We start from the raw sequence: 11,512 nt of genomic DNA, 5'->3' as shown, positions 1-11,512 counted from the left end.
CAATCCCACACAATTTTGATTCTCCAGGTCATTACGAGTTCATAGAGACCAAACATGTCTAGGTTATTTTTTATTTAAGTGGTAAAAAAAATTCCAAACTTTGCTAAAAAAAAAAATATTGTGCCATTTTGCGATACCCATAGCGTCTCCATTTTTCGTGATCGGGTCAGCGTTTCATTTTTGCGTGCCGAGCTGACGGTTTTAATAACATTTTGGTGCAGATACGTTCTTTTGATCTCCCGTTATTGCAATGTCGCGGCAACCAAATAAAACATAATTCTGGCATTTAAAATTTTTTTCTCGCTATGCCGTTTGGCGATCAGGTTAATCCTTTTTTTTAACTGATAGATCGGGGGCGATTCTGAACGCGGCGATACCAAATATGTGTATGTTTGATTTTTTTTATTGTTTTATTTTGAATGGCGCGAAAGGGGGATGATTTAAACTTTTATATATTTTTTTTAAAACATTTTTTTTTACTTTTGCCATGTTTCAATTCCATGGGAGGCTAGAAGCTGGCACAACTCGATTGACTCTGCTACATAGGAGCGATGCATAGATTGCTCCTATGAAGCCGAATTACTGCATTGCTATGAGCGCCGTCCACAGGGTGGCGCTCACAGCAATCCGGCATCAATAATAGACCCCTGGTTGTCATGCTGACGCATCTCTGACCCCCGATGACGTGATGGTGGTCAGCAATGCGTGCATTTCCGGCCCGATGGCCGGAAGCACTAGTTAAATGCCGTTGTCAGTTTGACAGCGGCATTTAACTAGTTAATAGCGGTGGGTGGATCGCGATTCAACCCGCCGCTATTGCGGGCACATGTCAGCTGTTCAAAACAGCTGACATGTCCCGGCTTTGATGCGGGCTCACCGATGGATCCCGCATAAAAGTGGGGGTTCTGACCTCGGACGTACTATCCCGTCCGAGGTCATAAAGGGGTTAATAGGGGCGGGGTGTACTCACACGAAATGGCTGTTGGTCCTTCAATTTGTGTTTCTGTATTGCAACCAGTGATGTCCCAGATGTGCTCGATGGGAGACAAGTCTGGAGACGCTGCAGACAATGATAGCACATTTAGGGTTAGGATTACAGTACTGACAACAACATGCGGCCTGGGACTGTTGAAAAACAGCTTTTAGGAGACTTTCTCATTCTCTCGTGAAGGCCTCTTCATGGCATCGCTCTTGTGGTCTTCAGACTAATCTCTGGGTATCACTTCACACAAGACAAAAGTGGATCTCGTCGCTGAAGAGGACCAACCTTCATTCCAGGGACCATTGCTGTTTTGCCCCGCACCATGATAGCCTTTAAGAGCGGTGGCAAGAGGTGAGTGGACATCTGTAGGTGGATATCTGTCTCGTAGCCTACTGCCAAATGATTTGGTGGTTCAGCCATATCTCCAACACGTTGCAGTGGCCAGTTTTTAACATGACAAAATCAGGCCACTGTGAGCAGCTTTTGTGGCCTAAATGTGCTACCATGGCTGCATCGTCTCCGGACTTGTCTCCCTTCAAGCACATCTGGGAAGTCATTGGTCTCCAATTGCAAAAGAGCCGCTAGCAGCGGAACTCGATTATTTGTTGCCTGTGTGCATTCAGCAGCTGAACCTTCCTCATATGACCATTAACAATCTCATTGATAACAGCAAAAACTGTAAGTGCCGGGATTTCTGCACATAGCTCATATTCCAGACTGAACAAATCAGCATTTGCAGATCAATAACAAGCCTATACATCCTGTGATTTTCAAATTCCATGACTTTTCCTTCTTGGTGTAGCAATTTTAATGTTGATAAATCAAAAAAATCGTGCTTCTGATAAATACAATTCAGCCCCCCCCCAAAAAAAACAAGCCTCCATGTGGATAAGCCAATGAAAATCCAAAAAAATATAATGGCTTCTAGAAAACAACAACAAAAAAGTACAAATAAAATGATTCAGCATAAATGCACCAACACCCACTTTTGTATCTAAAAAGTATATATCAAAATCTAAATATTAATCCCTTCTTGATCTATAGGTGCACCATAGATTATGTCCCGGCATTTGATGCAGGCTCCGGCAATGAGCCTGCATGCTTTCAGGCACATGACAGCTGATCTGATCAGCTGGCTAGTGCCCCTAACAGGAATCATGATCCACCTGCGGCTGTTAACATGTTAAATGCCACAGTCAATCTATGCAGGAGACCCCAGACACACTTCCTTCATTTGAAGAAGCTAAAATGCGAAACAAGCGTCGGGGCCCTTGCTGCTGCGCTGACTAACACTAATTTTGACTTTATTGGAATCATGCCTCTATACTCATTAGCATTAATCATGAGAAAATACGCCTGCTACTGATTTCACTGGACTTTACTTTTTATTAATTTACCATCATGATATAAAGTGTTTAACATTGTTTGCACTGCACTTCATCTTCTAATACACAGCCCTTGCTAAGTCTACATAAACCAACCATCACTTGATGATATTAGGATCGTTACTTCCAACAGGTGGCGCTATAGAGTTTAAGTCCTCTTTTTCTCAGAAGAGGCAATTTGAATATTTAATTTCCCAGAGGAGCATTGCACGGCGAATAAACCTCCTTACCTTGACAAGCCAGCTGGTATGTCACTCTCCATAAGGAGAAACGTTACCCCTTAGACCCCAGTCCAGAGCCTCTCACCTAGCCAAATCAGTTCTCATGCTTCGCACTGACGAGGGCCAACAGCCCGAAACACCGTGTCTGCGAATTGAGATACTGATTTGGCTTTTATCCTAAGTCATATTGCACGACTCGTTAAAGGGTTGATTATGACTTGTAGGATCGCTACTTCCAACAGGTGGCGCTATAGAGTTTAAGTCCTCTTTTTCTCAGAAGAGGCAATTTGAATATTTGATATTATTTATTTATTAAAGGGACACTGTCACCTGAATTTGGAGGGAACAATCTTTAGCCATAGGGGCGGGGTTTTCGGGTGTTTGATTCACCCTTTCCTTACCCGCTGGCTGCAATATGGGATTGAAGTTCATTCTCTGTCCTCCGTAGTACACGCCTGCGCAAGGCAAGATTGCCTTGTGCAGGCATGTACTACGGAGGACAGAGAATGAACTTCAATCCCATATTGCAGCCAGCATGCAGCCAGCGGGTAAGGAAAGGGTGAATCAAACACCCGAAAACCCCGCCCCTATGGCTAAAGATTGTTCCCTCCAAATTCAGGTGACAGTGTCCCTTTAATACAACCTAGACAGGCTGAAAAGAGGCACAATGTGCACTCATTTACATATTTTTTCTGCAGTAGCACTTTATCAGTATTTCATATTGTGAATCATGTTTTATATTTATCAATATTCATCACTATATAATGTGCTGGCTATTGAATGCACTGTACTTTATTCCTTTTTTTCTTTTGAACTACATTTTGCTTATCCTTATGGTATAAGGTTCTTTCTATTTATTGTGCTTCACAATATTTTCTAATATACATTCCTCTGCCTTGTCTATATAAAACATTTATCAATGGTGACACTTTTTTTATTTGGATAAGCCAAACAAAAGTATTGTGTGTACATATTTAATATATACAATATATTTTTCTCTGCAGTAGCACTTTATCAGTAGCCCTAGTCTATACGACATTTACATATACCTTCACCAGGGTATTTATAATGCAAGCAGTTTTCTTTATTTACTATCTTCACTTTTTATGTGTTTATGTATTTGTTTTTAATTAATTATACCAATAAATATTTTAAATTTGTATTCTTTGGGCTTGGTACTTCTTTTTCCTTGTAGGTTTTTTTTGTATCTTTTGAAATGCCCTATTATTTTTATAGCCTACCCTTTTAGGATTTTAGGAGACCCCTGTGGTTGTCATTGTTGATCTGCTTTATGCGCCCCCCCCTGGCCTTTTTTCATAGCAGATGACAATTCTTGCTACATACAGCAGGGCTGAAACCCTGCTATGTGTAGCACAAGTGATCAGAATATCGCAGCTTCAAGTCTTCTAGGGACATTAATGAAGCATATGAAAAGCAAAAAAAATTATTTTAAAAATATTAGAATAAAAAAATATAAAAGTTCAAATCACCCCCATTTTCCCCATTTAAAATTAAACAATAATAAAAAATATATATATTTTGTATCGCTGAGTTCAGAAATGCCCAGTCTATCAAAATATAAAAAGAATTAATCAGATCGGTAAACAGCATAACGAGAAAAAAAATAAAAACACCAGATTTACGTTTTTTGGGGGGTCACTGCAACACTAAAATAAAATGCAATAACAGGTAATAAAAACAGTGTATCTACCCCAAATTGGTATCAATAAAAATGTCAGCTCAACAAGCAAAAAAATAATCCCTCACCCAGTCCAAGAATCCAATAAATGGAGAGGATAGGGGTCTCGGAAAATGGCGACATTTCATTTTATTTTTTACAAACTTGGATTTTTTTTTTACCACTTAAGTTAAAAAAAAAAACCTATACGTTTGGCATCTGTGAACTCATAATGACACGAAGAATCATAGTGGCAGGTCTTTTTTAGCATTTAGTGAAAATGGTTAAAAAAAATTGTGGATTTGCACTTATTTTTTGCAATTTCACCACACTTGGAATTTTTTCTCCGCTTTACAATACACTATATGGCAAAATAAATGGTGTCATTCACAACTCGTCCCACAAAAAAACAAGCCCTCACATGGCCATATTGAGGGAAAAAATAAAAAAAGGTATGTTCCTGGGAAGAAGGGGAGCAAAAAATGAAATCGCAAAAATGGAAACTCCCTAGGTTGTGAAGGGGTTAAATAGATTCCAAATTGTTAATGATAAAAACAGCTGCTCTTCTCACAAAAAACAAGTCCTCATAGAACTTTATCAACCAAATAAAAGAAAACTGGGGACTTATTTTTTCTTTTAAGAAGTGAAACATAAAAAAAAACTTTTAGAAATTTGGTATCAACATACCTGTATTGACCCATAGAAGAAAATGACAATTCTACTGCAAAATGAATGTCGAAATCTGAAAATTAAATCTGAAATTGCATTTTATTTTCCAATTCCTCTCCACTTTGAATTGCTTTCACGTTTTTCAGTACATTGTCTGGTAAAATGATTGGTGTTATATAAAAGTACATCTTGCCCCGCAATGAACAATCCTTTATATGGCTGTGTCGACATAAAAAAAAAATATATGCCTTCTAGAAGGAAGAAAAAAAGTGGATTAATCTCTAAGGGTACTTTCACACACTAGCGTTTTTTGCAATACGTCGCAATGTGTCGTTTTGGCGAAAAAACGCATCCTGCAAAGTTGTCTGCAGGATGCCTTTTTTCCCCATTGACTAACATTAGCGACGCATTGACAGACGTCGCAACCGTCGTTGGACGGATGCGTCGTGCTTTGGCGGACCGTCGGCACAAAAAAACGCTACATGTAACGTTTTTTTGTGCAATGTGTCCGCTTTTTCCGACCGCGCATGCGTGGCCGGAACTCCGCCCCCTCCTCCCCGCACCTCACAATGGGGCAGCAGATGCGCTGAAAATCAGCATCCGCTGCACCCGTTGTGCAGCGCAAACGCTAGCGTCGGTACGTCGGCCCGACGCACTGCGACGGGCCGAGTACGACGCTAGTGTGAAAGTAGCCTAAGAAGCTGGAATGCAGTATCATCACATCATTCCCTTAGTGAATATATTAGGGAGTCATTCTAATTTTCAATTTTAGTTTGCCTATTGACCATCTAATTATTTCCTACTTTTTGAAATCTGATTTAAAATTTTGGAAATAAAAAAAATGTTGTATAAATATATACATGTGTATCTAATATGTATATATTATTTTTAAGAACTATTTTATTACACTAGCTCTAACCATAGTCACAACATCCCTAGACACAATCCTAACACTAGCCAAATTTAGGGCTGGAAAAGCTATGTAAAAAGAGAATTTGTTATTATGTTAGTGTTTTATTTATTAATTTTTATACGCAGATGTTTTTATGGTTAGGATTGTTTTTTTTTTTATTCGGACAGCTCTAATTCTCTCGTCTTACTCAATTACAAGTGAGAGGAGAGGCAGGAATCCATGGGAGAGCACAGTGCAGAATGTGCAGTGCACATGACTCAATCCCATTTTACTCAGCCTCTGTAATCTGGGTCACTGCCTTTTTAGAAATCAGCAGCCGATGACAAATTCATCTTGACTGCCGTGCTCTGCATAGATACTGGAAGCAGTGCTGGAGATGACAAAGCAGCAGCTGGATGCCTTACTCATTTAGCTTGCTGGCCACCAGGCACGCATGCACAGTAGCTCCAAGAAGAAACAATGCTTACGGCTGGATTATCAGACAGCGAAAATTTTTGCACCACCATAAATTTTGGTGCCCATTGAAGAGTCCCTGTGACCCCACCACACACACATGCTACACCACTTATTATCTTATTGCTGGTATCCTTTGATCCAGGCTGCATTTACATTAGTGAACAGTACTAGGTTCATCCGGTAAGATGCATTCATGTAGTTGAATGTCCGGGTGGACACAAGGACCCCGAGTGTTAACACTATAGGCAGCAAGGCATGTGGAATAGTAAGGATCTGGACAGCAGGCTATGCAGGACATCAGACAAACAAGTGAAGTAAACACTGTAATCCACAGAACCAGGAGGCGTCACAATGGTGTCACGTCCCCCTGGAAGACTTGGAGTTAGACATCACGTCGGGTAAAGAATTGTAGTCCTCTTTAGAGATGGTGTGATTCAAGTCCTAATTTAAATGGATTTCCCTTTCCTTCAGTGCTGAGCGGGTTAAGGACTCTTTCCATGCTGACTGAGAACATACAGCTTGGTTACTCTGTTGTAATCGTTTAACCTTTACTCCCTTTATATATACAGGCTCTGGGCGTTTAGTCCCTGCCTTTGAAAGATTCAACTTCCTGTGCTGTGTGCTAAAGCTAAGTGGTTGGAGTTTGGAGTTGTGGTGTTCTGTAGTTTGCTGTAGTACATGTGTGTTTATCTCCTGTTCCTTTTTCCCATTTAGTTTATTCCTCCCTGTCCCTGTCCTCCTCCCTAGTGTTGGATAGTGCTTTTGTATGATAGTTTTTTTTGTTATTCCTATGTTGTCTTTGGTTTGGTTTTGGTTTATCTTTCATTTCTGTCCCATGCCTCATGGGATGGGGGGGTCAGATTTGGGTTTTTACAGGAGCATAGTAAAGTCGGAGACTCAGGCCTCTCTACCTTTAAGAGTACCCCTGGGACAGGGATAGTTAGAGTCCCAGCTGCAGGGACAGTTTGAGGTCCCTTTTCTTTACTGAAGACCGTCACAGCATGACATTTTCACCAGCCCCACATTTTTTGGATCTTGCTATGGATCCTGTCTGTTATTGTGAAACACTTGCAGGGTCTGTCTCTTGAACTGTCAGACCTGCAGTCTATGGTCTCACAGAAGCAGACTGTTGGTCTGGCGGGCAATTAGGCTAAACCGGAACCTAAGGTGGCCCTCCTGGATAGGTTTTGAGGATGGGTTAAATTTGTAGTGTTCCGTGAAGCCTGCAGCTTTATTTTAGGCTTCATCCCCATTCATCTGGGAGAAGCAACGGGTTGGGATTGTTATTTCTCTCCTACAAGGAGATCCTCAATCCTGGGCCTTTTCACTTGTTAGACTCACTGTGTCTCCGGTCGGTTAATGGTTCTTTTGAGGCTCTAGGCCTCGTGTATGATGATCCAGACTGTATCTCCCTTGCTGAGTCTAAGCTACATAAGCTCCAGCAGGGAGACCGGCCAGCAGGGGAATTTTGCTCAGAGTCCCATAGTTGGGCCACTGACACCCGATGGAAAAATCCTACTCTTAGGAGTCAAATTTGTTACAGCCTGTCAGAAAGACTAAAACACATACTTGCACTTTATGAAACTCCTGAGTCATTGGAGGTCGCCATGGCTCTGGCTATACGCACTGATAGACACCTCAGGGATAGAACTGTTGTGATTTCGCTCCCCCTGGTACTCCGTGTGCTCTGATGAACCAATGCAATTAGGAGTGGCCTCCTCTCAGTATGAGTTTCTTGTGGTTTGCCGCAAAATGGGGTTGTTTTTTCTATGGTCAAAAGGGGCATTTGATTGGGGTTTGTCCTACCAAAACACTAAAAGCCGTCGGAAAGCGTCTAACCCCAGATGGTATGGAGGATATCAACCTGGGTGTATATATCTTCTCCCCATTTGTATCAGTTTTTATTACTCGCAGAAGTGCACGGAACCTCGGTCTTCTCTGTAGTACTCTGGGGAAGCCCATCCCCATACTTGCAATTGACTCTTTGGTCAGCGAAATTTAATGCAGGTAGTGCATAATGTGAAGGGGCTCTTCACAGGGAGCTCCTTTCTTGTTGTATCTTGGAAGGTCACCCTACTCCTAGTTTGCTAGGCCTTCCCTGGTTAACATAATCCTGGTTGTGCATAATCCAGTTATTGACTGGCAATCCAGAGAAATAATCAAATGGATTTATGCAAAAATAATTGCTTGTGTACCATCATTTTTACTGTTTCCACTAAAATCATACCCTCTCTTATGTCTGATTTTTGTAGATGTATTCTCAGAAATTACCCAAGACCAGATTATACAATCTGTCTGGTTTTGAAAGGCAGGTCATGAAGGATTACATCTCTGAGAATCTTGCTAAGAGGCATATTAGATCCTCAACTTTGCCTTTAGTGGCGGGGTTCTTTGTTAAAAAGAAAGATGGGGTCTGTGTCCCTGTTTAGATTTTCACAAGTTAAATCGGATTATCAACCGAGACCCGTATCGCCTCCCACTCATTTTTTACTTAATCAGATTGCTGGAGCAAAATGGTACACAGAGGAGCCTCTGATGGACCTCAGAAGAGCCTACAATCTGATTAGGATCAAGGAAGGGAATGAGTGACAGACGGCCTTTAATACTCCTGAAGGGAATTATGAAAAACTTGTCATGACGTTTGGTTTGACTAATGCCCCTGCCGATTTCCATAATTTTGTCAGTGACATTTCTCATCACCTTGTGGGTAGGTTTGTCATGTTATCTTGAGATATTTTTATATACCATATTTTTTGGACTACAAGACGCACTTTTTCCCCAAAAAAATTGGGAGGAAAATGGGGGGTGCATCTTATAGTCCGAACGAAGGCTTATTTGGGCTGCGGCAGTGGTGTAGCAGCATCCCTTTCTCAGGGAACTGGTGGCGGCAGAGGTGTGGCGATGCTGAGTCTCGGTGTTGGCGGTGCGGAGTGCACCGTTGGTTTTCTCTGCGGCCATCTTCCTGAAGCCATAGGCCGCCGGGGGCGGCGCATGAGTGGATTGAGATCTCGGCTGACCTCTCGCGCTCCATTTTCCTGAGGCTGTGGGCTTGAGCTCTCGGCGGCCCTCAGCTTCAGGAAAATGGCCGCTGGAGGCTCCATATGCGCAGATTGAAATCAAGGCGGCCATTTTCCTGAAGCTGAGGGCCGCTGAGATCTCAATCTGCGCATGCTCAGTCTCGGGAAGAAACTGGTGATGCACTCAGCTCTGCTCGCTTTGGACACCGGCCACGGCGTCGCCACATTTCTGCCTCCGGCATCTTGAGGAATGGACCCTGCTCCATGCTCTGCCTTACCGCTGACATCGGACCCACAGCATCGCAACGCTGGGATACCCCATGAGTGCAGCATTGCCCCAATTCTGCCGCCGCCGGCTTCCTGAGGAAGGGACCATGCCTCCAGTGATCCCGCTCTACCACTTCTGGCCCTCAGGTAAGATACCTTAAATTCGGACAATAAGACAGACCCCCATCTTATAAAAATCTTTTTTCTGCTATTTTCCACACCAAAATTTGGGGTGCGTCTTATGGTCCGGTGCGTCTTATTGTCTGAAAAATATGGTACTCACCTGATCTGAAGTCACATCAGGTACACGTCCGGCAGGTGTTACAGGTTTTGCAGGATAATAAACTTTATGCCAAATTAGAAAAAGGTGTATTCGCCAAACATGAGGTTCGGTTCCTTGGTTTTCTAATGTCTGTGGCCGGTTTTCGGATGGACCCTGATAAGGTCCGTGCAGATCTGTGAGAAAATCTGAAAGCATTGCAATGCTTTTTGTGGTTTGCTAACTACTATCGAAAGTGTATCAAAAACTTCTCTTTGTCAAACCCCTCCCTAACATGACAAAGAAAGGTACGGACTTCTCGAGGTGGTCCAACTGCACCCGTCAGGCATTTTCACTGCTCTTGTACTCATTCAACCCAATGTTTTCCAACCACTTATTGTTGAGGTTGATGCATCTGAGGTGGGGGTTGGGGCTATGTTGTCTCAAGGGTCGTCCCCTGGTAAGTGGCATGCATGTGCCTTCTTCTCTAAAAAATTATCGGCGGCCAACAGGAACTATAATGTAGGCAATAGAGTTTTTGGCCATCAAGTTAGAATTTGAGGAGTGGCGTCACTATTTGGAGGATGCCGTCCACCCCAGCAAGGCTCTGTAAGCCTCGTGACGTCACATGCTGCCGAGCACTGTCGGCCATTTTTTCCTCCGTGCACCCAGGGACGCCACCGGCTGGGGCGCCTCTGGCTCTGCGCGATTGTTTGCTCCCGCCGCCCTGATACCGGAGCATCCTGCACCGCAGCACCCACGGTCTACACATTAGTTCGGGACGGCGTCTCATGAGCAAGACACATGCAATTCACAGATAAGTAAGCGTTTTATCATTTACTATAAGAGATCGCTACTAAAAGTATTTCACATTACTATTAATTAATTCATTGGTGTACTAGTTTCTCCATTTGGCAAGGTTTATGGTTGGTAGTCAGCGCGGCACAAATTATTGATTTTAGCGCGATACCTTTTTCCTAGTATTAGAAGTTATTTATACAAAGCCATACTCCCCTGTATATGCAGCCAGATTAAAGTAAATATGCAATGTACAAAAGTAAATAACAAAAGGGGATGGCTAACTGCTGAAGCCTAACCTACAACACCCACAGCTCCATAGTACATCTAGGCTCCCATACAAATGTGTATGCGAGAGTATCTAGGAGGAATAATGCAACCATAATCCTTACTGGCAGCAAAGGGTAGGCTAGGTAACCAGGAGGCGCGCACCCACCCCAATGCGCGTTTCGATAAGTTATAAGTTACCTTCGTCAGGGAGCTGTGGGCAAAAAAGGAGGGATCACTTGTTAACTCTATCCTCAGTGAAAGACAAACTGGTAATGGCTATTTCCTTCAGTTCTTTTGAGTTTACGGACAAGCCTTCATTAATTCCTGAGATGCAGATAATTTTATTGATCTCTCAATAGCCAGGAGGCTGAAAATTCATTTAATTACTTTCTGGTCGCCCCTTAAACTAATTTTCATGAATGGCTCTGGAATTCCTGGAGGCAGTATCCAATTCTGGACTCAGAACTTGACTCTTCAGATTGGAATACTACAATGTTGAGGATATTTGTAAGTTCTGCCACTTTGTGAGGCATCAGTGCTTTTCTGTGCTCCTCGGTTAAGGCTGCCTTCACAACTTCTATTTGACTGCGCCATAGA

The sequence above is a fragment of the Ranitomeya variabilis genome, chromosome 2 (genome assembly GCF_051348905.1).
Source record: "Ranitomeya variabilis isolate aRanVar5 chromosome 2, aRanVar5.hap1, whole genome shotgun sequence".
NCBI classification, from domain to species: domain Eukaryota; kingdom Metazoa; phylum Chordata; class Amphibia; order Anura; family Dendrobatidae; genus Ranitomeya; species Ranitomeya variabilis.
This window is presented reverse-complemented; position numbering follows the sequence as displayed.